Below are 27,803 nucleotides of genomic sequence, written 5' to 3' on the forward strand. Positions count from 1 at the left end.
GTTTATATAAACACTTCATAAATACCATCGTACGTTTAATCACTCGAGAAACCAACTTTCTCTCGGGTCTCAAAATATTTGACATAACTTATGACGTCATGGCTTCCCTCCCTTCTACACCCATATCATCCTCTCATTACACACTCACATACACTGGAACCTGAAGAACAATGACAGAACGATGACTGTTATCGTAATCTTCAGAATCACCAAACAACCAATTTAGATCTCAGCACTTTCTCATTTTTGAGACTTTCACTCATCTCATTTGTCCAAGTTTTCCGAAGAAAAGTGAGTAACATTTATTCACGTGGCAACTACAAAGTGCATTACAACTGAAGAGCAATAGTAAGATATAAAAGCAATTAAAGCTATTAAAAATAATAAATTAATATAAAATGTTGCTTAAACGCCTGGCTACATAAAAATGTTATCTTTGGGGTATTTATTTAAGCGTCCTTTCAAATTGTCAAACAAAGAGATTGTGGTGGAGGATTTTACAGTCCCAAAGTCTGATCATCACCTCCGATCAAGAGCTCAGAGACCGACTGCAGGACCATGTGCGTGCAGGCTCAGAGAGGCTCCAAGGGTACTTATTGCTGAGAGGTTTAAAAGTTAAACAAGACTTTTAAAATCGATCCTTAAACTACCTGGAAGCCAGTGAAGGGTTTTTTTTTTTTTAAATTGGAGCAATATGGTCTTTCCTCCTGGAGTTGGATAACAGGTGTGTAACTGCATTTCAAACAGACAGGTAAATAGAGAACTACAAATAGATGAAATGTTTCCCAGTATGGAGAAAGCTGAGCGAGTCAGCTGCTGAACATGAGCAACTAATGTCAGACGTCTCTACAGAATGACAATGAGGTTACACAATTGGATTTGGCAAAAGATCTGACGGACTCCAGCCTCTGTTTCATCAGCGAGACAGAGCTGTTGGCAGCAAAAATAATAGTTTCAGTTCTATTTAGATTTGGTGAGTGTTTGTGACTAACCAGGACTTGACGGCTGTGAAAGAACTATTTAACTCAGTGACACTGAAGGAGTCATTCAGACGGAAAGACCAGAGAAGCTGGATATCACCAGCTTAAAGATGACAGGGAATGTTGCTAAGCTTTGAAACTGAGTCTCCAAGAGGTAACATGCACGTAGTAAAAAACGATGGGTCCAAGAACAGATCCCTGAGGAACACCACAAGACAGATGAGCTTTTCACCGAGGTAGGAAGTGAAGCAGCAGGACCAGACCCACAAACACCCACCATCTTGTCCAACTTGTCACTCAAAATACTGTGATGAACAATCTCAAAAGCTGAACTTATCAACTGCCATGAAAACATTATGCAACTGAAAAGAGCAGTTTAAGTTTAGTGAAGTTCACGAAAACCTGACTGAATAGATTTTGTTTTTTTTTCTAGAAAATATACAGGCTGCTCAACAACAACCTTTCCTAAAGTCTTTGATAGAAAGAGCAGGTTAGATATCTGCTCGTAGCTTTCAGTAAGCGATTGATCCAAAGGTAATTTCCTTGATAACAGCTTGCTTAAAAACAGTGAGAACAGAACCGGTCGAAAGAGACAAGTTAATTAAATTAATCACGTAAGGGTTGATTGAGTTAAACATGTTCAAAACAGTGATATCAGGAGGACATCAGCAGGACTAATGTCTTAACATGATTTAAGATAGTAAAGAACTAATGTGTTCTGTGTAACTGGGGCGAAGGATTCTAGCTGAGCAGGGAAAGTAAAACTACCAACACAGCGGGAAGGTGAAGGTCTAACATTCAATAGGCCTTTTCCTTTCTAACTTTTTCTGCAAAAGCAATTGAAAAATTTCTTACAGTCCCTGTTAGAAAACACTAGCAAGTCAGTTGGGGGTGCTTCCTGGAGGAAGGTAGTCTGGTTATCATAGGACCTACTATTGCAAATACAGATGAGCACTGTTCATAAAAAATCTGAACAAGAGTTTCTACATCTAAAACGGAATCTGAGTTAATAAATCCTAGAAATGATCAGCAACATCCTGATTAATGACGCTCGTTGAAAGACAGATTATACATAACTGGTCACTGATAAGAAAGTCCTCGATCTGGACCTGCTCACTGGAAAACATCATATCCAGAGTGTGACCTTTGTTATGTGTCCACCCAGTGATGTGATGCATACGATTTAAAGACTCTATAACATTTAAAAAAATGAACTCAGGCATAACTTTATTGTTTCACACCATGGAAAGAATTTCAGTCGTCATATGAAGAGTCTGGTTTTAAGCAAAAGGAAGGAATGCATTACTGGCGCCAGAATGGTGAGAAAGTATTACTTTTTTGGGGGGCGATCTTCAGATTGGTTTTGGAAAGTCTGGAAAGACGACGTGGCACAAAACATCAAGTTGAAAGTAAATCATTGCAGCTCATAGCAAGATTTCAAGAGGAACAAGTATTTTCTGTGTAAAAAAAAAAAAATTCTAGTGAAACCTTTCCAGATATACTTCTGTGTGGCCAAAGCTGGAGAGGTGTTCATCCTAAAGATCTGATTCAAGAAACAAATTTGGTCAGTCCGTAGACCTCTGGCCAATCACGCCTTGGTCTGTTAATGCCTAAGTGGAGTTGGTCACAGATTGTTGCTGCTGATGTCACTCAAAACCCTTGAAGTAGACTTTTAGCCCTCTGGTACGTCCTAGTAGCCAAGAAATCTAGACGTACCACACATTTAAATTTGCTTTGCAGGTACCTATTATTACCATGCGTCGGAGCTCATTAAATATACACAGAGTTCTCGGATAGCCAATCAAATCAGTCTATCCTTGTAGGGAGAGTCTCTGGATGGGGTCAACTGCATGTAAACAGAGAATATTTGCTGCATCTGAGGATTGACAGCCGCTTGAATTGGCTTTGGGATCAACAGTTAAAGAATCTGACTTGTTCTTCAAAAATTTAACAAAAGACGGCACTTAAACCGTCCCTTGGCAAGGTATTTGTTGTTTTCCTGACAAGGTACAGACTGATTGGGTGTAGCGCCAACCAACTAAGCAAAGGCAGTTTGATAAGTAAACGTCACCCGTTGGATCGGGGGGCCCAATAAGGTCTTATGAATCCACCACTCCCAAGTGAGACAAACAATCAAAACAAAAAGACACGTGACATACTTGAAGTCCTGGCACCAGTAGGAAGCTTCAGACTGTACATGTTTTTAATGGGATACAATGAGATATTGGGAGTTAAGATAGTTGTGTCTCATTTGACATCTGTGCAAGGTAAATGTCAAAGTCAGAACATGTAAATAAGGACATCAAGGAATTATTAGGAAGTTTATTTAGTCACTTAAACGTAGGCTTTGGTAACTTTAGTTGTAGTTGTCTATTTAAAAAAACAGATTTTGATCAGTGTCTTGGTATTTGGCACCTTAGAAACAGTTAATCTTTCCAAGTCAAACACTTTCTAATCTGCCGTACACACAGTGAACCACAGGCCTGTCCTGTCCTTGAGTGCAAGACGATGTCAATAACTTCCACTTTTACAGCTGTTGCGGTTACAAGGCTGAGCACACGTGACTTCCTCTTGTTTGGAAAAGCTTTGGATGAAGCACAGCAGAGAGGGAGCGAGAGGAACGTGCCAGTTGCAATATTTGCCACTAAATGCATGAATTAAGACGTCACGTTGGAGTGGAAATGTTTAACCACGCAGGAAATGATTTCATTGCCGCTGTCACAATCAGTGGTTTATGATTGGTACTATTACGACTTATTGACATTTGTCATCACTTCTGCTTTGATGTGGAGAAAAAAAATGAGCTGAATGTTGAAGCAGGCCAATAAAATAGGAAGTCATGAAACATATTTAACTGAGGGAGGCTTTGACTGAAAATTCTTTATAACGTTCTGTTGTAAGTTTATAGTCTAAGTGATATCTTTACACTCATTACGCAGATTTCAGCAGAGCAGCATAACAGTGTGAAAATAACATGTTAAACATTCTGTGTGAATTATTTTGGCTGCCTATCAACCCAATCTTTGCTGGTTCTGATTGTTAAATTCTGGCAGGATTCCAAAATAATTTTCTTCAAGCGTCACTGAACCATGATAATATTTTTCCACCAAGTGGGACACCAAGATAAATACTAATGGCATAAATCATGTCCTGAAATGTTGTAGAGGAGGCCGAGGGGGGGATGCTTGGCAGGACCTCCGCTTCAATAGCAGGATATGACCCCCACCAACCCCACCTTCCAGCGTGGACCGCATCACAAGTCTTCAGGTTAAACAAGCAAAACATCAGGGCGTCATCATCTCGAGCATCTTTGTTTTCGTTCCGGATCGGCTCTGCTCGGTTGTGTTTGAATCAAACACAATGACTCTCGGGGCAAACGAGGAATCCAAATCTAAACTACGACTCTACTCACTTGTCAGGAAGGTTCTGGCAATGTAATCTAACAGCAGACGCGAGTACGACACGATTCAAATGGAGCGCCAGGGTTCATCGAGTGCTGAGGATGAAGCTATTGTTAGATGAACGGTGCGGGAATCCCTTCGCCCGAGGCCACATTTTCAAATGAACAAAGGAAATGATTAAATGCAGCCATCTCGCTTAAATCACTGCCAACATACATCCAGTAATCCAGTTACTTTAAAAGCTTCTAACAAATATAACAGTGATCCACAAAATATGTTTTGGGAAAACTGGAGCCAGAGTTGGGTCTAATAATGACCAAATGGTGAGGTGGCCTCCTATAACAACACTTCATTTCCAAACTGAAACACAAACTAACTCTGAAATGGTCAAACTGTAAAAATCTTCCATTTCTGCTGCATTGCTGTAAATGTGAACTTTAAAACACACCAAAAACAAAATAAAGAAATATTGTTTGTTAAAAAAAACAACCATTAAGTAAACTTATGTTTGAAGTTTGCTTAATATTAGTTTAAAATTAAAGCTACACCACTTAATAATGGAGCACCCCGACATGTTGCAGATATAACTGTCGTACTTAGTTGGGGAGATTTTATACTAAAAAAAGCCGCAAATGTCCTGTAACCGCATTAAATTAGGTGTTAAGTGCTTTTTTACCCTTTAGCCTGGTGAGTTATAACATTTTCTGTGCAAAAACCTCCACTTCTAGCTGGGTCTCGTACCCTGACACCCATTTCCACCTAACCAATCTCAACGGGGCAGAGGCGGCCTCAGTGTGATGACTCGACTACTGCAAACAACCAAGGACGCAGCACAATTGCCAACAACAGCTTTTGTTCTTGTTGTCTGGTCTAAAGGAAGTAAATCTGCCTAATAAAACAGCATTTTTCATGATGATGATGTCAGTGATGATTAACTGATGATAAAAACATCATGATTTTATTACCCCTGAAAGCAGCAAGCATCTCCACTGTTGACATGGTTACCGTGGTGACAAGTCCTGCCCTGTCAGCTGTGGTCGATGACGGATGATGGGTACTTTGCCTTTGGGCCGTGTCCTTGCCCATATTTGGGTCTAGCCGTCAGACTTGACTGGTTAAACAGGACTTTTGAGGTGTTTGCTAATGTTATGACTTAGACACCTAATCATAAAAGTAACACAGATCATGTGGCGTGTCAAGCAAACAATTATGATAGTTGATGCCAAGCAACGACCGACGTCATCTTAATGAAAATCCTTCCGATATCAGAATGAAGGAATGTTTATTGAGCCTGTTTCCATCAAAGAGGAGGAACATCAATCTGCATATCCCCATATATGCAGATTGGATGAACCCACAAATATCTTAAATGCAGCCCAGATTTATTAACTATTAATTATTTGACAAGTAAAACACAGTGCAGTAACTTTTAAGCGTGATAATGCTCTTAATTTTTAAAACCCGGGACGTGAAGTTTAACTGTGTCTCGTCTGAAGCCATATCATGGTTTTTGTGGAAAACTCTAAATGTGGAAGTGTTTTTTTCGTTAAGGTTCCGGTATCTATGGTCTTTTCATAAAATTAAAACAAATGCTTTTTGTGCCAAAACCTAACCACATGGCAGTTGAAAACTAAACGATGACTCATAATAAAAACCGGTTTGTTGATGTTTGTGCTCCATACTGCAACACATTATCTGCCTTCACACGTGGATTTGCAGCTGGAGCATGTGCTAAAAAACTGGATAAGGCACAGGGAGACTATAGATAGTGGTTGCGTAAACCCCATCCCCGAGTGCGCTGCTCTGTTTTCTGGAATGCGGTAGCCATTTTTCTTCCATGCCAGAGTTAATTGCTGGAATCTCCTGACTCGAACAGGCCTCCTCTCACACTGAGTCATGTTATTGTCAGTCCGTGCTTCTGAGAGAGTCTGGGGTCGAGCCAAGCAGAGGCACGAGTCCTGTCCCTGTAACTGTTTATTCCCTGGTTTGATTAGTCTCTAGTAAAACGACAGAGTTTAGCTTTAAACACACAGACGTTTCTTGCAATTGTGTTTTTATCTCAGAAAGCAGTGAAATAAGAGGTGTCTGAACACTTAGCATGAAGAAACCCTGGAGACGCACTGTAAAGTAAACTCTCCCCTTTCTGAGGGGATGACAGATACACAACAGCACCGATGAGGGATCCGTCATCACAGCTGACCTTATCGGGGGTTTTCCTCACTGAAATGATGAGATTAAGGTTTAAGATGCCCTCCTCAGAAACTCCATTTCCACCTTTTTTCTCCAAGATATTTTCTTCAGCTTCCCACATTCTGTCCCGAGTGTTGAACGTCAGGAACTGCCAGGTGAAGGAGACCGATATACCCGGGTTTATGGCGTGCGAGGTCTATTATTGCATTTAAAACCGGCCCAACGAGGATGGAGCCAGCCGTGTGTGGCTATCTTTGTTAAACATGCTGAATGGGACCCAAATAGGATATCTGCTCCAACATGGCCCGCATTAGAACATTTCACTTTGGCCTCTGAATGGCGGTGTTGACTCTGGGGGGGGGGGGGGGGGGGGGCGGCGGCAGGCAAATGTATTTATATAGCACATTTCACTGGACTCAATGTGCTCAAATACATAAACAAACAAACAAACAAAATTACAGGGTAACAGAAACAGACAAAAGGATGTCAAGAGAAAACAAATAACACAAATCAACAACAATAATTCCATTTTAACAAAAGTGCTATAGCTCAGCCAATCATGTACAGTTTAGTCAAACGCCTGTGCAAAAAGGTAAGTTTTTAGTCTGCTTTTGAAAGTGGGCACTGTTGGAGCAGACCTTAGTTCCTGCAGAGAGTGTAGTAGTGACTGAAAGCACCATGAGCAGATCTAGTGTGGATTCTAGGTATGATGAGAAGACTCTTATTTGATGATCTAAGGCAGGGGTCTGCAACCTGCGGCTCCGGAGCCGCATGCGGCTCTTCGTCCTCATCGTAGCGGCTCCCTTTGGCCTTGAAAAACAACCTTGAATATAAATAAATGATATTTCTGAATTAATTTTTATTCATATTATTAGTTTATTTTGTTGGGCAGTTATCTTGGAGTTTGAGTTGATGGCAATCTAATTTTAAAATAACTATTTTTCATTTTTATTTAACAAAGAAAATATACGTCAGTCACATAAAGTGACTTTAAAGTAAAGACGGGGAAGCCATTCACAGACGGAGAATATGTGAAAGATTCGTTCATAAAAATATCAGAGCATTTATTCTTTTATTCATCTATTATTTTATATTTATTTTTAAAGCTGCAGCTACATTTTCTATTTATATTAAAGTTGGGGTAGTTTGTATTTTACTTTTACACAAATATAGACTTAATAGGCCTACAGTTTACAGTTTAATTTATTTCAAAGTACGCCTACAAATGCACACTGCAGTTCTGTTGTTATATTTAGTGGTTGTAACAGCTAAAATAAATAAAAGACAAACTTAAAATCTTTTATTATTTTTTGCGGCTCCCAACAATTTTTTTTTGTAGAAATGGGGGCAAAATGGCTCTTTTGATAATAAAGGTTGCAGACCCCTGATCTAAGGGATCTGTCCGGCATGTATTCGATGAGCATGTCAACCATGTAGGAGGGAGCTAAGCCATTCATAGATTTAAAAACAATAAGAAGTTCTTTAAAATCTACTCTTTGTTTAACAGGGAGCCAGTGAAGAGAGGATAAAGCAGGAGTGATGTGTTCATACCTCTTGGTTTTCGTTAGAATTCTGGCTGCAGCATTTTGAATAACCTGGAGTTTATGTAACACTCGCTTTGTCAGTCCTGCAAAAAGTGCATTGCAATAATCTAATCTACTGGAGATAAAGGCATGAACCAACTTTTCAGAGTCTGATTGTGACAGAAAGCATCTTACTTTAGATATATTTCTGATCTGACTGTCATATATGTATCAGATGTGGCCCAAATCTGTGTTTTCGTTGTGGACCATACTTAAGCCTCACCATCAACTATCCTAACCCTCGTCACAGCACGCTTACATCCTGGGGACGACATCTGGCCACATCTGGCCCATACAACATAAACCACATCAGGCCATGTCTCTCAGCGCCGTAACCGAGCCAAACGTCCCAAATGTAGCCGAGATAAGGGCCGAGCGTACCCGTTACCCGGGTAACATCACCTTATCCATGCCCCTACCTTTCAACCCAACATGAAGTTGTTAGTTTGGTTTTCTACATTCAAGTAAACGGGTTCATGCAGATCTGTTGTGTCGATGAACGAGTCGTCGATGATTCCCTGCTAGTGAGTGCAGACATGTAATACCACCTTGTCCCACTAGAGGTGCACTTATCCAAAGATGACTAATTGATAAAAGATGAGTTGTTGCCCTCATGACGTTGCTACGTAGGGTGACTTTAAAACAACATTTCGTTGCAGTGTAAACTTCTGATTGACTTTTTTGTCATCAACATTTTAGTACTGATCCAGTTCTATGGAAGCAGAGACCATGAACTCTCCTTCTTCGGCATCTATTAACAGTATTTTTACATCGGTAGTCAAGCTGTATCCAAATCCACTGAACGTTAATATGTTGTTTTTATGCTATTTCTCAGAATAATGCATGGATTTATATCATTTTACGTGATGATATAGGTCAAATTCAGGACGGTCGTCATGGAAGTGGACTCTAACTATGGAGACCAAAACCATGTTATTGTACCAGGCAGTAAGATCTCTTATTAGGGCCCGAGCACTTGCAGTGCGAAGGCCCTATTGTAATTGCAGGAATTATTCTTCTTCTTCTTATTGTTCTGACAAAAGGAAGGCCTTTTTGCCCCCCTAAACGTGCCCAAAAAGTCACCAAATTTTGCATGCAAGTCAGGCCTGGCGAAAAATTTGATATTTAAGGGTTTGCATTAATGGGCGTGGTAAAATGGCTCAACAGCGCCCCCTTGAAAACTTTGTGCCTCAAGCCCCACAATGCGGTTTGTCGTACATGCACGAAAATCGGTACACACCTGTATCATGGGACAACTTAAAGAAAAGTCTCTGGGCGTCATGTCGAGAAACCGAACAGGAAGTCGGCCATTTTGAATTAATCGCGTCACTTTGGCGCAATTTATGCCATTCCTTCGGCAGTTAATACGGCCCGAACCATAACGTGCCCCCAAGTGTGTTATACATCAAAATGTGCGTCTTCATCCTGCGACAACACGCATTACTTTTCTCTTTCAAAAGCGTTACCGTGGCGACGCTAGACGCCAAAAAGCGCGCCCACCCTTCATCTGGTTGGTTCAGACCAAAAAAACTTTGCGCCTCAAGCCCCAGAATACGGTGTGACGTACATGAACGAAAATCGGTACACACCTGTATCATGTCGCAACTTAAAGAAAAGTCTCTTGGCGCCATGGCCGAAACCGAACAGGAAGTCGGCCATTTTGAACATTCTGAATTAATCACGTAATTTTGGAGCAATATATGCCATTCCTTCGAGAATTAATACGGCCCGAACCGTATCGTGAACCCAGATGTGTTATACATCAAAATGTGCGTCTCTATCCTGCGACTACACGCATTACTTTTCTCTTTCAAAAGTGTTACCGTGGCGACGCTAGACGCCAAAAAGCACGCCCCCCCTTCATCTGATTGGTCCATATTTGATAGTTCCCCAAAAGGCACCAAAATTGGCACGCAAGCCAGGCCTGGTGATAAATTTGATATTTCATAGTTTGCATTAATGGGCGTGGCAAAATGGCTCAACAGCGCCCCCCGGAAAACTTTGTGCCTCAAGCCCCACGATACAGTTTGACGTACATGCACGAAAATCGCTACACACCTGTATCATGGCACAACTTAAAGAAAAGTCTCTTGGAGCCATGGCCAAAACCGAACAGGAAGTCGGCCATTTTGAAATCTGATTGGTCCATATTTGATAGTTCTCCAAAAGTCACCAAATTTGGCATGCAAGACAGACTTGGCGATAAATTTGATATTTCATGGTTTGCATTAATGGGCGTGGCCTAACGGCTCAACAGCGCCCCCTAGAATACTTTTCTCTGCCATAACTTTTGAATGGTTTGACATAGGAAGTTGTGGGTGGTGTCATGGGACAATGTATGGAGTCTTTGAGCTTCGTTGGCCTTAATTAGCCCCGCCCCTTCTTCTGATTGGTTGTCCCGATTTTCTGCTATAACTTTGGAATGGTTTGACAAAGAGAGTCGTGTCTGGTGTCATCAGATTCTTTATGGAGTCCATGACCTTCATTGGCCTGAATTAGCCCCGCCCCTTCTTCTGATTGGTTGTCCCTTTTTTCTGTTATAACTTTTTAATGGTTTGACATAAGAAGTCGTGGGTGGTGTCATGGGACTCTGTAATGAATTCTTAAGCTTCGTTGGCCTTAATTAGCCCCGCCCATTCATCTGATTGGTTGTCCCGATTTTCTGCTATAACTTTGGAATGGTTTGACATAGGAAGTCGTGGGTGGTGTCTTTTCTGATATGCTTATGGGGGGCGGTGGCCGTGAGTGCGAGGGCCCGTTCATCGCTGCTTGCAGCTTTAATTATTATTATTATTCTTATTATTTTTCTGACGAAAGGAGGGCCTTTTTGCCCCCCTAAACGTGCCCAAAAAGTCACCAAATTTTGCACCCAAGCCAGGCCTGGCGAAAAATTTGATATTTAATGGTTTGCATTAATGGGCGTGGCAAAATGGCTCAACAGCGCCCCCTTGAAAACTTTGTGCCTCAAGCCCCACGATACGGTTTGACGTACATGCACGAAAATCGGTACACGCCTGTATCATGACGTAACTTAAAGAAAAGTCTCTTGGCGTCATGCCCGAAACCGAACAGGATGTCGGCCATTTTGAATTAGTCGTGTCATTTTGGCGAAATTTATGCCATTCCTTCGGCAGTTAATACGGCCCGAACCGTAACGAGCACCCAGGTGTGTTATACATCAAAATGTGTGTCTCCATCCTCCGACACCACGCATTACTTTTCTCTCTCAAAAGCATTACCGTGGCGATGCTAGACGCCAAAAAGCGCGCCCACCCTTCATCTGATTGGTTCAGACAGAAAAAACTTTGCGCCTCAAGCCCCATAATACGGTTTGACGTACATGAACGAAAGTCGGTACACACCTGTATCATGTTGCAACTTACAGAAAAGTCTCTTGGCACCATGGTCGAAACCGAACAGGAATTCGGCCATTTTGAACATTCTGAATGAATCACGTAATTTTGGAGCAATATATGCCATTCCTTCGAGAATTAATACGGCCCGAACCGTATCATGAACCCAGATGTGTTATACATCAAAATGTGCGTCTCTATCCTGCGACTACGCGCATTACTTTTCTCTTTCAAAAGTGTTACCGTGGCGACGCTAGACGCCAACAAGCGTGCCCCCCCTTCATCTGATTGGTCCATATTTGATAGTTCCCCAAAAGGCACCAAATTTGGCATGCAAGCAGGGCCTGGCGATAAATTTGATATTTCATGGTTTGCATTAATGGGCGTGGCAAAATGGCTGAACAGCGCCCCCCGGAAAACTTTGTGCCTCAAGCCCCACGATACGGTTTGACGTACATGCACGAAAATCGCTACACACGTGTAGCATGGCACAACTTAAAGAAAAGTCTCTTGGAGCCATGGCCGAAACCGAACAGGATGTCGGCCATTTTGAATAAATTGTGTCATTTTGGCGAAATTTATGCCATTCCTTCGGCAGTTAATTCAGCCCGAACCGTAACGTGCACCCAGATGTGTTATACATCAAAATGTGCGTCTACATCCTGCGACACCACGCATTACTTTTCTCTTTCAAAAGTGTTACCGTGGCGACGCTAGACGCCAAAAGGCGCGCCCCCCCTTCATGTGATTGGTCCATATTTGATAGGTCTCCAAAAGTCACCAAATTTTGCATGCAAGCCAGACTTGGCGATAAATTTGATATTTCATGGTTTGCATTAATGGGCGTTGCCTAACGGCTCAACAGCGCCCCCTAGAATACTTTTATCTGCCATAACTTTTGAATGGTTTGACATAGGAAGTTGTGGGTGGTGTCATGGGAATCTGTAATGAGTTCTTAAGCTTTGTTGGCCTTAATTAGCCCCGCCCCTTCTTCTGATTGGTTGTCCCGATTTTCTGCTATAACATTGGAATGGTTTGACATAGAGAGTCCTGGGTGGTGTCATCAGATTCTGTATGGAGTCCTTGACCTTCATTGGCCTGAATTAGCCCCGCCCCTTCTTCTGATTGGTTGTCCCTTTTTTCTGCTATAACTTTTGAATGGTTTGACATAGGAAGTCGTGGGTGGTGTCTTTTCTGATATGCTTATGGGGGGCGGTGGCCGTGAGTGCGAGGGCCCGTTCATCGCTGCTTGCAGCTTTAATTATTATTATTCTTATTATTTTTCTGACGAAAGGAGGGCCTTTTTGCCCCCCTAAACGTGCCCAAAAAGTCACCAAATTTTGCACCCAAGCCAGGCCTGGCGAAAAATTTGATATTTAATGGTTTGCATTAATGGGCGTGGCAAAATGGCTCAACAGCGCCCCCTTGAAAACTTTGTGCCTCAAGCCCCACGATACGGTTTGACGTACATGCACGAAAATCGGTACACGCCTGTATCATGACGTAACTTAAAGAAAAGTCTCTTGGCGTCATGCCCGAAACCGAACAGGATGTCGGCCATTTTGAATTAGTCGTGTCATTTTGGCGAAATTTATGCCATTCCTTCGGCAGTTAATACGGCCCGAACCGTAACGAGCACCCAGGTGTGTTATACATCAAAATGTGTGTCTCCATCCTCCGACACCACGCATTACTTTTCTCTCTCAAAAGCATTACCGTGGCGATGCTAGACGCCAAAAAGCGCGCCCACCCTTCATCTGATTGGTTCAGACAGAAAAAACTTTGCGCCTCAAGCCCCATAATACGGTTTGACGTACATGAACGAAAGTCGGTACACACCTGTATCATGTTGCAACTTACAGAAAAGTCTCTTGGCACCATGGTCGAAACCGAACAGGAATTCGGCCATTTTGAACATTCTGAATGAATCACGTAATTTTGGAGCAATATATGCCATTCCTTCGAGAATTAATACGGCCCGAACCGTATCATGAACCCAGATGTGTTATACATCAAAATGTGCGTCTCTATCCTGCGACTACGCGCATTACTTTTCTCTTTCAAAAGTGTTACCGTGGCGACGCTAGACGCCAACAAGCGTGCCCCCCCTTCATCTGATTGGTCCATATTTGATAGTTCCCCAAAAGGCACCAAATTTGGCATGCAAGCAGGGCCTGGCGATAAATTTGATATTTCATGGTTTGCATTAATGGGCGTGGCAAAATGGCTGAACAGCGCCCCCCGGAAAACTTTGTGCCTCAAGCCCCACGATACGGTTTGACGTACATGCACGAAAATCGCTACACACGTGTAGCATGGCACAACTTAAAGAAAAGTCTCTTGGAGCCATGGCCGAAACCGAACAGGATGTCGGCCATTTTGAATAAATTGTGTCATTTTGGCGAAATTTATGCCATTCCTTCGGCAGTTAATTCAGCCCGAACCGTAACGTGCACCCAGATGTGTTATACATCAAAATGTGCGTCTACATCCTGCGACACCACGCATTACTTTTCTCTTTCAAAAGTGTTACCGTGGCGACGCTAGACGCCAAAAGGCGCGCCCCCCCTTCATGTGATTGGTCCATATTTGATAGGTCTCCAAAAGTCACCAAATTTTGCATGCAAGCCAGACTTGGCGATAAATTTGATATTTCATGGTTTGCATTAATGGGCGTTGCCTAACGGCTCAACAGCGCCCCCTAGAATACTTTTATCTGCCATAACTTTTGAATGGTTTGACATAGGAAGTTGTGGGTGGTGTCATGGGAATCTGTAATGAGTTCTTAAGCTTTGTTGGCCTTAATTAGCCCCGCCCCTTCTTCTGATTGGTTGTCCCGATTTTCTGCTATAACATTGGAATGGTTTGACATAGAGAGTCCTGGGTGGTGTCATCAGATTCTGTATGGAGTCCTTGACCTTCATTGGCCTGAATTAGCCCCGCCCCTTCTTCTGATTGGTTGTCCCTTTTTTCTGCTATAACTTTTGAATGGTTTGACATAGGAAGTCGTGGGTGGTGTCTTTTCTGATATGCTTATGGGGGGCGGTGGCCGTGAGTGCGAGGGCCCGTTCATCGCTGCTTGCAGCTTTAATTTCTGCCTTACAGTTGTAACAAATCCCAGCTGTTACCAGTCCTTTGCAGCATTTAGGTTGGAATGCCGTCATTTCATTGCATTTTTTATCAGGCGTTCTTCTGATGGCGATCTATACATCATTATAGCTTATTCTTCATATTCAGATACAGAATTTATTTTCATCGAGCTCAGAATCGGACGCCACGACTAACCTTTTGTAACATCTACAAAAACAGGACAAAAGCAGGTTTTTTTTGCAGTGCCCAAAAAATGCTTATCTTGACAGATTGACTACAAGGAAAATCTTATTGTGTTTGCAGCGCTACAATGCGCCGTCTCCCCCGTGGCTCCTAACAAAGCCCAGTTACACCAGTGTTTCCCCCCCAGGTTTCCTCTCCGCCGGTCCCGGTCCCACCTGAAGGGCTCGCCGCTCAGCGAGACATGGAATCATGGAGTGAATCAGGAGTGGGCAGGAACACCCCATGTGTGTGTTCGCTGCTTCTGCGGTGAATAAGACTTCCCCTATGGGGAGGTCGCCTTGGCAGCCTGACAGAAATCCTGTGAACTTCCCTTGACCCCCCCAAAACAAGAATGCTCTCCCTGGACACTTGGAAAGCGAGTACAAGTACCAGTTTCTCATCCATGGATTTATTAAGTTTATTATCAGACCCTGCACCCATTTGAGTTTTGCCTCTTTATGCAACCTCAATTTCTTTTTTCTGCATAAAATTGTCATAACATGATAACATTAGACCAGTTGATTGTTTTTATGGCGTTTGCTACAATAACATGTGAAAGAAAGCATGAGAGCAGCAGTCTGCGGGCACTAGACCCTCAGATTTAAAGGGCAAAATAACCTTTTTACAACTTTTTGTATCTTGTTTTTGCAGGGGAGCTCAGCCGGTTAGGGTGTGATGCTGTCGGGATATCAAAGGTGAGGTTTTATAACTATCTGAATGCTTTGAAGATAAAAAAAAGTGCTAGAGCTCAATGTTTTCCTTTTTCTTTTTACTTTGGGAGACGTCAAAAACTTGCCTGTCCTCCCTTTGAAAATAAATGGTCTCCTCTTCTACGGTCCAGCTATTTGTGTAACCCTCGACCCGGTTTTGCTCCCTCCCATGCTCAGATGTGCACACATGTGGAGGAAAACGTTAAACTTACCGAAAACCCATCAGTCCTAATTCCTCTGAGGCCGTATGTATGCCTGCAGCCTCTTCAAATGATAGATTTTCTAAATTGCTCTGCGTCAGGAGATCGTGGCCATGCTGCAGGCCGTGTCATTAATTCCCTGCCGTCGTGTCCTTTCCTTCTCTGTGACTTTAGTGTATAGATGAACTGACGGATGAACTTCTTAAAGGAATATGATTAAATTTATATCTCTCAAAGGACGTCTGCAAGCTGCGTTGTAGTTTGGGAAACAGTAGCCGTGTGGGAAAGTCTCTTTCTTTCAAAGGTTTACCCTCTATGAGCAGCAAAATCCCACAAACCCAAGTTGATGCATAATAATTCCAGGAATTAGACCTGGTCTTTCCCACACAGCTAGTCGTTCTCACAACCCCCCCCTCCCCCCAAAGCACAGGCCGTATACCCACCATGAGTGTGCAGAGCTTCGCCGTGTCTGGTTTTGTTGTGAAGTTTTTGTCACGAAGCAGAATTCTAAACAGTTGCTCGCAGCAACGAAGCAACGTAGCAACCTATCTGTTAAGTATTAGTCGTGAGGAATGTGTTGCAGGGATGAGATGTAGCAATGGATGTAGGCCATCGATTTAAAAAGAAAAAGCTGGGCTGCTGTGGGAAGTTGAAGTAAAATCAAATTTGATTCACAATCTTCAACGCTAGTGCACGTAATGCAGCTGCATCTGGGAACCGAGTAGAGCAGTTGGAGGAGTTTTGTTGTATTTGTTCTATAATGTTTTCACGCGGTGAAACATCTGGACTGCAGGCAGGATGTTTCAGCAGCTGCACTCTTGTACTACGAAGCTGCTGTAATGGATCCAGTGTGCGGTTTAGCATTGTCTTGCTGAAGGACGCAAGGCCTTCCCTGATAAACGTGTGGTATGAATTTGGAGCATATGAGGCTCTAAAACGCTTATATACCTCTCAGAACTGAAGTTTCTTTTCCAGATGTGCTATCCACACTAATTAACCCCCATATGGTCAGAGATTTATTACTGTATTAGTAATAAGGCAAATAAATGAAACGGCAACAACCTTTTGAGAACAAGCGGGGCGGACCCTCTTCGCTACGGACACGCCCTCCATGGTTTCCAAAAGGAGTTTTAAAAAGTGATTCAGGTGACCACAGTTTTCCACTCGACTCCGGCCTTTTTCAAATGAGCTTTCGGCTCGGAGAAGACAGCGCGGCTTCGTCTTTGCAAGGCAGAGCTTTAATCTGCATTTGTGGATGGCCTGGCCAACTTCACTTCCACTGATTTCCTGAAGTCGTACACTTCTTTCCATGACAGAATCATGCCCGAGGGGCCGCGGGAGGCCCCGGAGATAAAGGTCATCCAGCGCTGATTCAAGCCCTGCCCCTATGCTCAGGTTCTTTTTAATGGTATGATTTACTTTAGATGGTTAGACAATCAAAGTCTTGACCAGGAAACATTATTTTGAAATGGTAGATGAAGTTTTATGCCGTTGTTTTTATGCCCAATCATGTGACTGAGTTATTAAAAATTAACACAATTAGTTTTCATGCAGTTCCTCCAGGCGTTTGTTTTTAGTACCATTCACCGTTACAGACTTGTGTTGTCCAAATCCTAACTTATATTGAAATGTGTTACCGTCATCAAGTCATAATTTCTGTGTTGTTTTGTGACTAAAACGTTGGTTTTTGGGGTAAATGGGGGTGGGGGTGGGTTTTATTTCAGTTGATGAAACAAAGCTGGAGAAGCGCCGGCGATCTTCAGGTGTATCCAAGAACGTCATGTCTTGAGATTTCGGAAATTCTGTCCCCATTTATATTTTTGGTGGTGTCACAACCTTTTTGGCTGGAAAAGGAAGATTACCGGGCAACGCGTCTGGAAAACCTTTTATTCTTTCTTCTGCTTTTGGCACAGTTTCTGTTGAAGCCTGATAAAATGGGCGTATTGTTAAAAAAAACACTCTGCCCGAACCGAGAGCGGCAGCAGCAACATTCAGGGGGGATAACGAAGTGGAAACGTTGTGCAACGGCGTTGGCGTTGTGGCAACAGGGTGAAGTAAGGCGGAGTCAGAGCTGGGCCGAGGAGAACGGTGAAGTCATGTGGTGCGGTTCTGGAAGGGCTGAGGTGGACGGGTCCATTGTTTCGCCAGAGAACACGTGCAATGAAGTGACCACGTGAAGGAAAGTTGAGGGTGAAGAGAATGGAAACAATGAAAGCGGGGCGTTTCCATCTCTTTAATATAACTAATTGGTTATAATATTCCGTCATGAGATAGCAAAGGCCAAAACCTTATTCTATTTGGTTCATTATGGTCTTTGTTTTTGCTGGAAGTGTGTGAATTCTCACTTTTTCTTTTTCTCAAACGCGTCTAAAGAGATGTCATAGCAGCAGCTCAAGTCCCTCGTTTCTATTCATGAACTGTCAGCTTAAAATGAACCTTTCTAAAAGACCATGGAAATAATGTCTAGTACTCTTAATTTTTTGTATCAGGCATATGAGGATAAGGAATGGCTCACTTCACTCGAGGGGCTAAACGTAGCTCGTTAAAATGAGGCCATAATGGAGGCGCCACAACTTCCTCCAATGACCACTAGGGGCTGGAGCCAGAAATGAGTGTCCATTAAGGTTGAAAACACCCTTATTTCAAGTTCAAGTTTATTTATAAAGCACTTTAAAAATAACAACAGCTGACCGAAGTGCTGGACAAGCGAAAGGAAAATAAAAACAAAACAGGACAACGTAAAACATAAATCACATAAATAAGATAAAACAATAATGGCAAGTTAAATGCTAGTGAGTAAAAATGAGTTTTAAGATGAGATTTAAAAACAGCCAAAGAAAGAGCCGGGTGTTCCAGAGCTTATTTTAATGATAGCCTAGAAGAGGCCAATGAATACAAATTCACACATTCTAATATTTTGTTGGATCAGCTTTTTGTTATGGCCCGGTAATGTTGAGAACCAAACGCAACCACACAGGAGGCAGAGAAGGGGTTAATGCAGGGGTGTCCAAAGTCGGTCCTCGAGGGCCGGTGTCCTGCATGTTTTAGATGTCTCCCTTTTTTTAATCAAACCGTGATACAAGGAGCTTGGTCATCAACAGAACTATCCAGACTTTGATGACAAGGTGGTGACGACCGTTAATTAGAATCAGGTGTGTTGATGCAGGGAAACAACTAAAACATGCAGGACACCGGCCCTCGAGGACCGACTTTGGACACCCCTGGGTTAATGTCTTTAAGGCTTTATTTGCCAAAGAGTGAGAAAACTGAAGGGCCCCCACAAGGAGGGCTGGTATCCGAACTGAAAAACAACAAAAAGTACTCCAACAGGAAACAGCACAGCAGGTCCGGGTCACAAGAAGTTATGGGAAGATCTGGTGAAGAGTAGACTGCTGAAGCGGCTCTTCTAGGCAGTGGTGATGATGATTGGCTGCAGCTGTGCCGTGCTGTCCTGTGAGCTCGTTAACGGCGGGGACGTAGATTGGGTCCAGCTTGTGCAGAGGTGTTCCTGCTGGAGCAGGGGTCGGCAACCCAATAGGTTGAAAGAGCCGTATTGGACCAAAAACACAAAAAACAAATATGTCTGAAGCTGCAAAAAATGAAAAGTCTTGTATAAGCTTTAGAATGAAGGCAACACATGCTGCATGTATCTGTATTAGTTATAACTGGGGGAAGATTTTTTTTTTCATTATGCACTTCGAGAAAAAAGTTGAGAAAAAAAGTCTAAATGTCGAGATTAATGTTGAAGTACAATCTTGAGAAAAAAGTCTAAATGTTGAGAAAAAAGTCGAAATGTTGAGAAGAAAGTCGAAATGTTGAGAAAAAAGTCAAAATGTCGAAAAAAAAGTTGAAATGTCGAGATTAAAAAGGAAAGGAAAAAGGAAGAAAAACAGAGAAAAAGGGAAAAAAAGAAGAAAAAGGAAAAAAAGAGAAAAAAAGGAAATAAAAAGAAAAACATTTTTGAAAAAGCTCCAGGGAGCCACTAGGGCGGCGCTAAAGAGCTGCATGCGGCTCTAGAGCCGCGGGTTGCCGACCCCTGTGTTAGAGGCAGATCTCTCAGCAGTGGGGGAGGGGTGACTGGGAGATGGTGCAGGCAGAGAAGCAGGAGCCGTAACACTTTTAGCTTTTATTGAGACACACACTCGCTGGGAGGTCGTTCTGACAGGCTTCTGCAATGTCATAACATTTATTTATTTTGATCCAGAGTTTCGCTAATTTTTCACCAAGATCTTGTATCGATGATGGGAGAGTCGGACCGCTGCAGGAAGTCCAAAGATCCTCAATGAGGGTTCAGGTCTGAGCCAGTCTTCTTAACCCTTGTGCTGTCTTTGGGTCAAGGGAGGGTGAAGGGAGAAAAGATGGAATGAAGGAAGGGAGAAAAGAAGGAAGGAAGTAGGAAAGGGAGAAAGGAAGGGAGAAAAGATGAAAGGAAGGAAAGAAGGAAGTAAGGAAGAAAGGAGAAAAGAAGGAAGGAATGAAGGAAGGGAGAAAAGATGGAAGGAAGGAAAGAACAAAGTAAGGAAGAAAGGAGAAAAAGAAGGAAAGAAGGAAGGGAGAAAAGATGGAAGGAAGGAAAGAAGGAAGTAAGGAAGAAAGGAGAAAAGAAGGAAGTAAGTAGGAAAGGGAGTAAGGAAGGGAGAAAAGATGGAAGGGAGGAAAGAAGGGAGAAAAGAAGGAAAGAAGGGAGGGAGGAACGAATGGAGAAAATAAGGAAAGGAGGAAGGAAAAGTAAAGAAGGTAATAAAGGAACGAATGACGAAAGGGAGGTAGGAAGAAAAAGGAATAAAGGAGGTTAAAAAAGGAGGAAAAGAGGAAAGGAAGAAGGAAGGAGAGAGCATGGCAGGAGGAAAGAAGGATAGAAGAATTGGGTCATTTGACCCAAAGACAACACAAGGGTTAAGGGTTGGAGCCCGATGAATCCTGGCGTTGTCATCTTGGAATATGTTTGTCCCATCAGGGTCATTCAGGATCTTCAGGTGGTCAGCTGACCTCGAAGCGTTGCTAAAGCTTGACCTGACCAATGCAGCAAGCCCAGATATTAACCGGTAGCCACTAGGCATGATGCATCAAGTCATCAGCCTCTCTTCATACTCTGATGCGAGCACCACTCTGGAACTCTGGGTAAATCTGGATTCAGAGCACCTGGCCTTCTTTCATTGCCTTAGAGTAAAATCTTTATGCTCCCGAGCAAATTGAAGCCTTTTTTTCCCCAGTTAGCCTCACTGATTAGTGGTTTTCTTAAGGCCACATCACTGTTTAGTCTCAGTCCTTTGAGTTTCTCTTCCCATTGTCTGTGGAAACTTTCACTCTTAACCACAGCAGCAGAGAGTTGTATGAGAGCCCCGACGAGCCACAAGTCCATGGCTGAGTTCACTCATAACGTCTTTGTATTTAGCAGTTAACCCGTGTAGGTCCTCCTGAGAACCAGTTTCAGCGCTGCATCTCGTTGCTGGGAGACTTGCAAAGCATCTGCAAGAATCCCCGAGTAAATAAACGTCAGAGACTGTCAGAGGAACCAGGAGCATGCAGAGGATATTTAAACATCGTTGCTACTGTGCACACTCACAGTAAAATAGCAACAAAAAAAAACAAAGCAAAAACCTTGCATCGAGCTTTTTGTAGCTTTTTGTTGTTGTTGATGTTTAAATTGACAGTAACTGCATCATCTTTAACTTCTGACTTCAGCATTAAGTCACGCTGCATTCAGGGCACCTCCCTGGTGGGAAGTCGAACCTTCCCCTCCTGCTTTTGCACAATTAAAGTTACGTCAGTTTCATAACGCTCTACTACCAGCACTCCACAGGACACCTCAATAAAGTTTTATTACTTAAAAAACAGTAATCCAGAGTATCCTAACCTAAATTTGAATAATAGTTCGTCCAAAGCTGTTATGAAAATGAAAAAGAGGTGGAGAAAACCACGATATCTCCGTGCAAAGCTGGACCCTCCCTGGCAGCTTCGGAGCTCGGCTTTGACCCAGCAGAGGAATTAAAACTTAATTTCAACCAGCTGGCCGTCCATCACATGACTGCGGCGCAGCGTTTTACAAACCTGTGACTCGTGATGAGACTGCAGCGTGAACAGAGAGCCCTGTGGGGAAGCTGCAAACGAGGGAAATGTGAGTGTTTCACAGCACGACTGCCGGTGAGGTGTGAGCTCTGATTCTCCCTCCGACAGTAATGTAATATCCTTGCAGGTTGCGAGTGTGATTTATGTTCGTGGAGGTGCAAAGGCCAGATCTCAGTTCTCAGGAGGCGGCAGCAGCAGAGCTACGCCTGAAAACAGAGCAGTTAAAAAGTCGCCCTGTACTTTTTAGAGAAAAAAGCACGCCAACAGAATTCCTCAAACGCCTCAGAAAATTGTGTAAGCTTCTCAAGAAAAATGGTATAATATATCTCCTTTCATTCACTTTTTCACCCCCCTGGATTCTGAGAAATGATCCTCTCTGTCTATCTGCTGCTAACCGGATCTGTACGTTTTTCTTTTAGAAAAGAAATAAGCATGAACTAAAACGTTAAAGTTATATTCTGGATACAAGAATCTATGACAGAAGCTTCTCATTGGTGCCCCGGGTCTCGCCCCAGCGGCTGCATCTGACCCAGATAGCATGTAAAACCACAAATGCATGCTAAATTAAAGGCGTGGTGTCTGGTTGACTGGACGTCTGAGCTCTGAATAAAGACTTTCTAGTGTGTGGTCTTTCTAATTTAAAAGGTAATATGTTTTGTTGTGCCGTTAATTGCACTTACAGACGGCCACGACCACCCGTGAGTCGTGCTGGAAGGGTCTGAGGATGAAATTCAAGCAGCAGCTTGGGTTATCCGTGGATGAAGGCTGCTGGCTGCTGGCTGGGCTGGTGGACAGCGTCTTGCTCGTTGGCTCGTCCCCAGGCAGCAGCTGCAACTGCTGGCTCCTCCAGCGGAGCCCGGTCCAGACTGGCCAGCTCTCTGTTGGATCGGCTCACGGTGGCCGGACCTCCACCAGAACGGACGTCTCGGTCAACTAACCGCTGGACCGGAGCTCCGCCAGCCCTCCTCTTCACTCCTGCAGCTCTTGTTTCCAATGTTGCTCCGGTAGAAAATTCAAAAATGAGGATGGGAACGATGTGAGGAAAATGCTACAAGGCATCACGGCTTACCACGTCGTTTAGCCAGGCGTCGGCTCCCTGTGGTGTAAAGTTGCTGTCGTCAACGAAAATTATGACTAAATATTGCCGTCAAAGAACCTTTATCCCCTGAGGAAAACGAGACGAGACGCAAAATGCTGGTCATGTGACAATAACGATAATTAAATATATAATGCAATATCGTAGACGTAGAGGAATAAAAACCAGACTAAAATGTAGATTACAAAATAAAAACTGCTAAAATGTGTCTTCATTTTCGCTGACCAATATGAGACGAAATGTTCTACCAAAGATCCTTAACATCCATGTTTTCAGTAGTTTCCTCTGGTTTAGTTCTGCTGGGTGACGTTATTCCTCAATCCCAGTCGCGGCAGCGGGGAATCAGATCCAGAAGATGCAGCTGCAGAGTTAGAGGCTGATGCCGTTAACACAGAGCTGTCGGTTCACGTCAATTAAAAACAAAGTTACATAGAGAAACGCAGGGATCTGCTCTGGGGCTGGAGAAGAAGAAGATCCATCTTTGGATACACTTTCCTACATAGACGAGGAAAAGAAAACCCAATGTGTCGTTGAAACAGGGAGAAATGTGGAAAAATAAATATGTTGTAAACTCAAATTAGAGTCTTCTGTATCTGGAGTGAATGTATTCTTGAGTCTATAAGGTAACAATAATATAATAATAAGATAACCTTGTTTGAATTGTAAAATGGGTTTGGCTAAATACAATCTTTGACTAAAACTAGACTAAAATGATCCTGGACAATTCTGACTGAAATAAGATTAAAAATGCTCAGACTTTTAGTCGACTGAAACTTGACACGACTAAAAGGAGAATGAACGTGACTAAAGCTAATAAAACTAAAATGATAGTTGGACCCAAAGACTAGATTAAAACTAAAATTGAAGCAGGCTGCCAGAAACAACACTAGTGTCTGTCTGAGCTCTGGCAGAGCTGCAGGAGACATGGGCTGGACAGATGGATCAGGAAGATGTAATGATGGAGCATGGTAGGTTGGTAGCTGGTAACTGGGCTAAGTTGGTCCCGAGCAGACCTGCTGATTCTTCAGAAGTCCTCGAGGCCCGTTGTCCTGCATGTTTCAGATGCTTCCCAGCTCTATTGACCAAATCAAATGGAATGAAAATTAAACCAAATGACCTGGGGCCTCATCTATAAAGCTTGCTTGCACACAAAAAGGGCTTGAAAGATGCCGAAGCCACCTTCTATGCAAAGGCTAGGATCTAAAAAGAAAAAACTAACCGAAAAATCTGCTTATCTTTACGGCAACCCTGACCCTCCCGTAAGAATTTATTTAAGACAGGGGGAACTGGCGAGGCAGGCTGTGAGGTGGTGAAATGAAGCCAGATTCATGTCATACTCTTAATAATGTCATCACATATGACAAAATATATCAGACTTATAATAAAATAGTGCTGATCGTGTTCCTCTGTGTTTGAAACACAGCGTCAGTCAGGACTGTGCTGCTGCTGCAGCAGTGGTGACACGCCGGGAACCTCCTTCACCCACCGCTTTAGGACAGAACAAATGAGGGGCTTCGTAGAGCGTTTAGGGGCTCCACGGAGCCCCTCATTTCTTCCCTAAAGGGACACAGATTTTTTTATAATGAGTTTTACACGCGCGTGAAACCTTTAGGTGCGGTTCTAAGCCTAAATTAGGGTCCCGCGTTAAAACGACGCAGAGCCTACGCCGTAGGGTACGCGGTGACGCGCACCTACGCCGTAGGATCTGCGTTGGTGATGCGGAACCATAAATCAGCCTTGAGCAGCTCTGAGGGGAGATGGGAGAGGAGGAGGGGGAGCGGGGGGTGAAGCGGGGCTGCCAGGCTGTTCTCGCATCGTCTTCGCACAGGGTGTGTCGATGAGTTGCAATTAATGGCTGATCCTACCTTTAGTTGATAAACTGTAAAAAGTGGGGGGGACAAAAACATGATTTTGAAAAGACGGGGGACATGTCCCCACTGTTGCGCCGGGGCACTCACGGCGTGCTGCACTCACTCGCTTTATTTTATACTATTTATTTTTTCTACTTTTACTGTGACCACAAAATAATGTTGTTTTCTTGTCCTCCACCTCATCCTCAACATCTCGATCTCAGATCTCAGTGAAATTCAGTGGCACGGTGGTTCGACACATCTCATTCATTCCATGATTCATCCTGAAGCCAAGCAGGCTGCAGGAAGCCGCTGCGCATGCTCAGCAGGCTCATTCATATGCAAAAACATACCATTTTTGGTATGAAGTGGGCGTGTAGAGGGCGGGATATGAGGCTGATTCAGCTGAGCAACCTTCCAGCTGGACTGTGATTTATAAAGAGAACATTGCGTGCAGAACTGCGTGCATATGGTTTTATTAATCCGTATTTTTTTTTGCGCTCGTCATTTTCGGCTTTTGGGTGTACGTGCACTTTTAGTAGGAATCCTACGCAGTCCATTTTAAATGAGGCCCCTGATCACTATTGGCTCGTCACCAGGATCCGGTGGCGACAACCCGTTGGGTCATTCTGGTCTGTTCTGCAGAGACAAAGAGAAAAAGACCACAGCTGAGCTGATGACATCACATTCTGAACTCGGTAGATGAGACGGTGTTCTGCCAATTTCTGCTACTTGCCGAGAAATGCTACTTTGTGGTTCTGCGCATGCGCACAGTCGATTTTCAAAGTTGCCACGCTAAATTGATAATATGGGATGTTGAGTATTTGATCCTTCAAAATAAACTACCCATGACATGAATTGCATTACACTTTGTGAACATTATACGATAAAGAGAAAAAAAAATAAATTCTATCGCTTTATTTGATATTCATTCAGTCATTCGCCTTTATTTAACCAGGCAGGTCATTAAGAACATTCTTATTTACAATCAAGGCCTGGCAAGCGACAAGGACCACTTGGGGGGAAAAGGAATAGTTTAGGGAGTAAAACACAGTAAAATTGTAGCTCTACAAAGGTAGAAAAACCATTAGGTAGCATTTTTTGGCAAAGCAGCAGAAATTGGCAGAACAACGGATCAATATCTGCGATGGAGACGGTTGGATTGCGGTCGTTTGGCGCTGGAAACCGTGCTCGCCTCCTCTCATAGCTCCTTTAATATCATGAATACTGGGAGTATACGCTCGACAGGTTTCACCAGTGTCGATACCCTTCTGATTAATATGATCAGCTGTTGATTCAAGACTTTTAACAAGCTTCAGGAACCTGTTTGCGTCGTTTTCGTCTCGGCTCGGCGTCTCCTGGTGATTACGTTCCCAGGTCTGCATGAGATCAGATTCTAGGGCTCTGTAAAGTGTGTTTTGTGTATAGATGAATGACGTCCGGCTGCAGAAAGACGCGAGACACTCCAAATCCAGACGAAATAGTTTTAGAGTGCAACAGTAGCGGTGATCGATGGCGCTTGTGAATGACTGGCAGAGCCGAGTCGGAGTCTGGAATAACAGCGGCCTGAACTCAGGACCAGGATCGCCAACAATAACGGGCGGGTAATTAAGAACTACGTTTTCAATTTACTTTAACTTTTTTTTTTTTTTTACATATTTGGGAATGTCAGACTGGGAAATCACTCGTCTCCTCGGCCCTCAGCCTCTGGACCGGATCAGACTGTGAAGGTTCAGCTCAAACACAAATATTTTTGAGTGTCGTCTGGCCGGACAGCAGTCGGACATAAACACAGCTTTCTGCTGAAAGGAAAATGGAAATGACCGGGTTTTGATGTTGGCCGCCCGCGCGGCAGCTGGAGGCACTCGATGTGACGGCTTAAAATTCAACGTCTTTGCCTTCCTCATCGTTTCTTTTTCTTTGTTTCAGTTCAATGCTGCAAAGGTGGAAGAAAGTGCAAATGCTGATAACTTTTACCACACTTAGTGGCTTTATCTGTAAATAAAAAACAAAAAAACTTTCTCTTCAATGCCTGAGTTTCGACGGCATAAAAAGAGACGTCCACGCGGCACGTATTTTTATCTCCATCTGATTGTGCTTCCTTTAAATAAATCAATTACAACCCGTAAGACAGATGCACTTATGCTCTGGCCAGTATCATCACATTTTTTTTGAGTTCATCACAAAGAAATACTTAAGTGTTTTGGTGTAATCAACGAGTTCTGTGGAAGCACCCACTCCGCAGCTCCACCATCGTCATCATCAGCCATCATCCATCTGTGAAACGAGGACGTCAGCGTGACGTGAATGCGCCAGAAACATTGAAAAATCTCCCACTGACTTTCGGGATGGAATAAGTGGGAGAAGTTAGCTCACGCTATTAACGTCAGACTGTAAGATCGACAAAATGTAAAGATCTGTAGTCGACCCGCTGGCCTCCTGAGTCGTCCTGTTGGATCTGTCATTTCTGTTAACGTGGATTTTCTGACCATTTACCAGCAAACGTGTGCTGATTTCATTAGCTCATTTATTTATTTATGCATTAATTGCATTTAAATGACTTTTTATTGTGAAATAGTGCCATTCAAGGAGAACATTGAAGTGGAATGAGGAATAGGCAGAACTTGGACAAAGAAACTAATTAAAATAGTGGTTGAAATATCTATCCAGTCATCTTCCTGCACTGTTTTTAAAACAAAACAATCTTGTTTTACTAAGAGGCCTCTGGCTACGTCAGCTGTAGCTGCTCAGAGACCTGCGATGCACTTTCACATCTTTAATCACGTCTGCTTTGAGGATGATGCTACGTGACTCAGCCGACATCTGTTGGTGAGCTGCAGCTTCAGAGTCAGACGAGGCACAAACTCTGTGTATCGTCAACGGAGCTGGGTAGAGTAGCCAAAAATTGTACTCAAGTAAAAGTACTGTTACTTCAGAATAATATGACTCAAGTAGAAGTAAAAAGTAGTCATCCAAATAAGTACTTGATTAAAAGTAAAAAAGTACTTGGTGAAAAAACTACTCAAGTACTGAGTAACTGTTGAGTAACGTCTGATTTT

This window comes from Cololabis saira, chromosome 18 (genome assembly GCF_033807715.1).
Source record: "Cololabis saira isolate AMF1-May2022 chromosome 18, fColSai1.1, whole genome shotgun sequence".
NCBI classification, from domain to species: domain Eukaryota; kingdom Metazoa; phylum Chordata; class Actinopteri; order Beloniformes; family Belonidae; genus Cololabis; species Cololabis saira.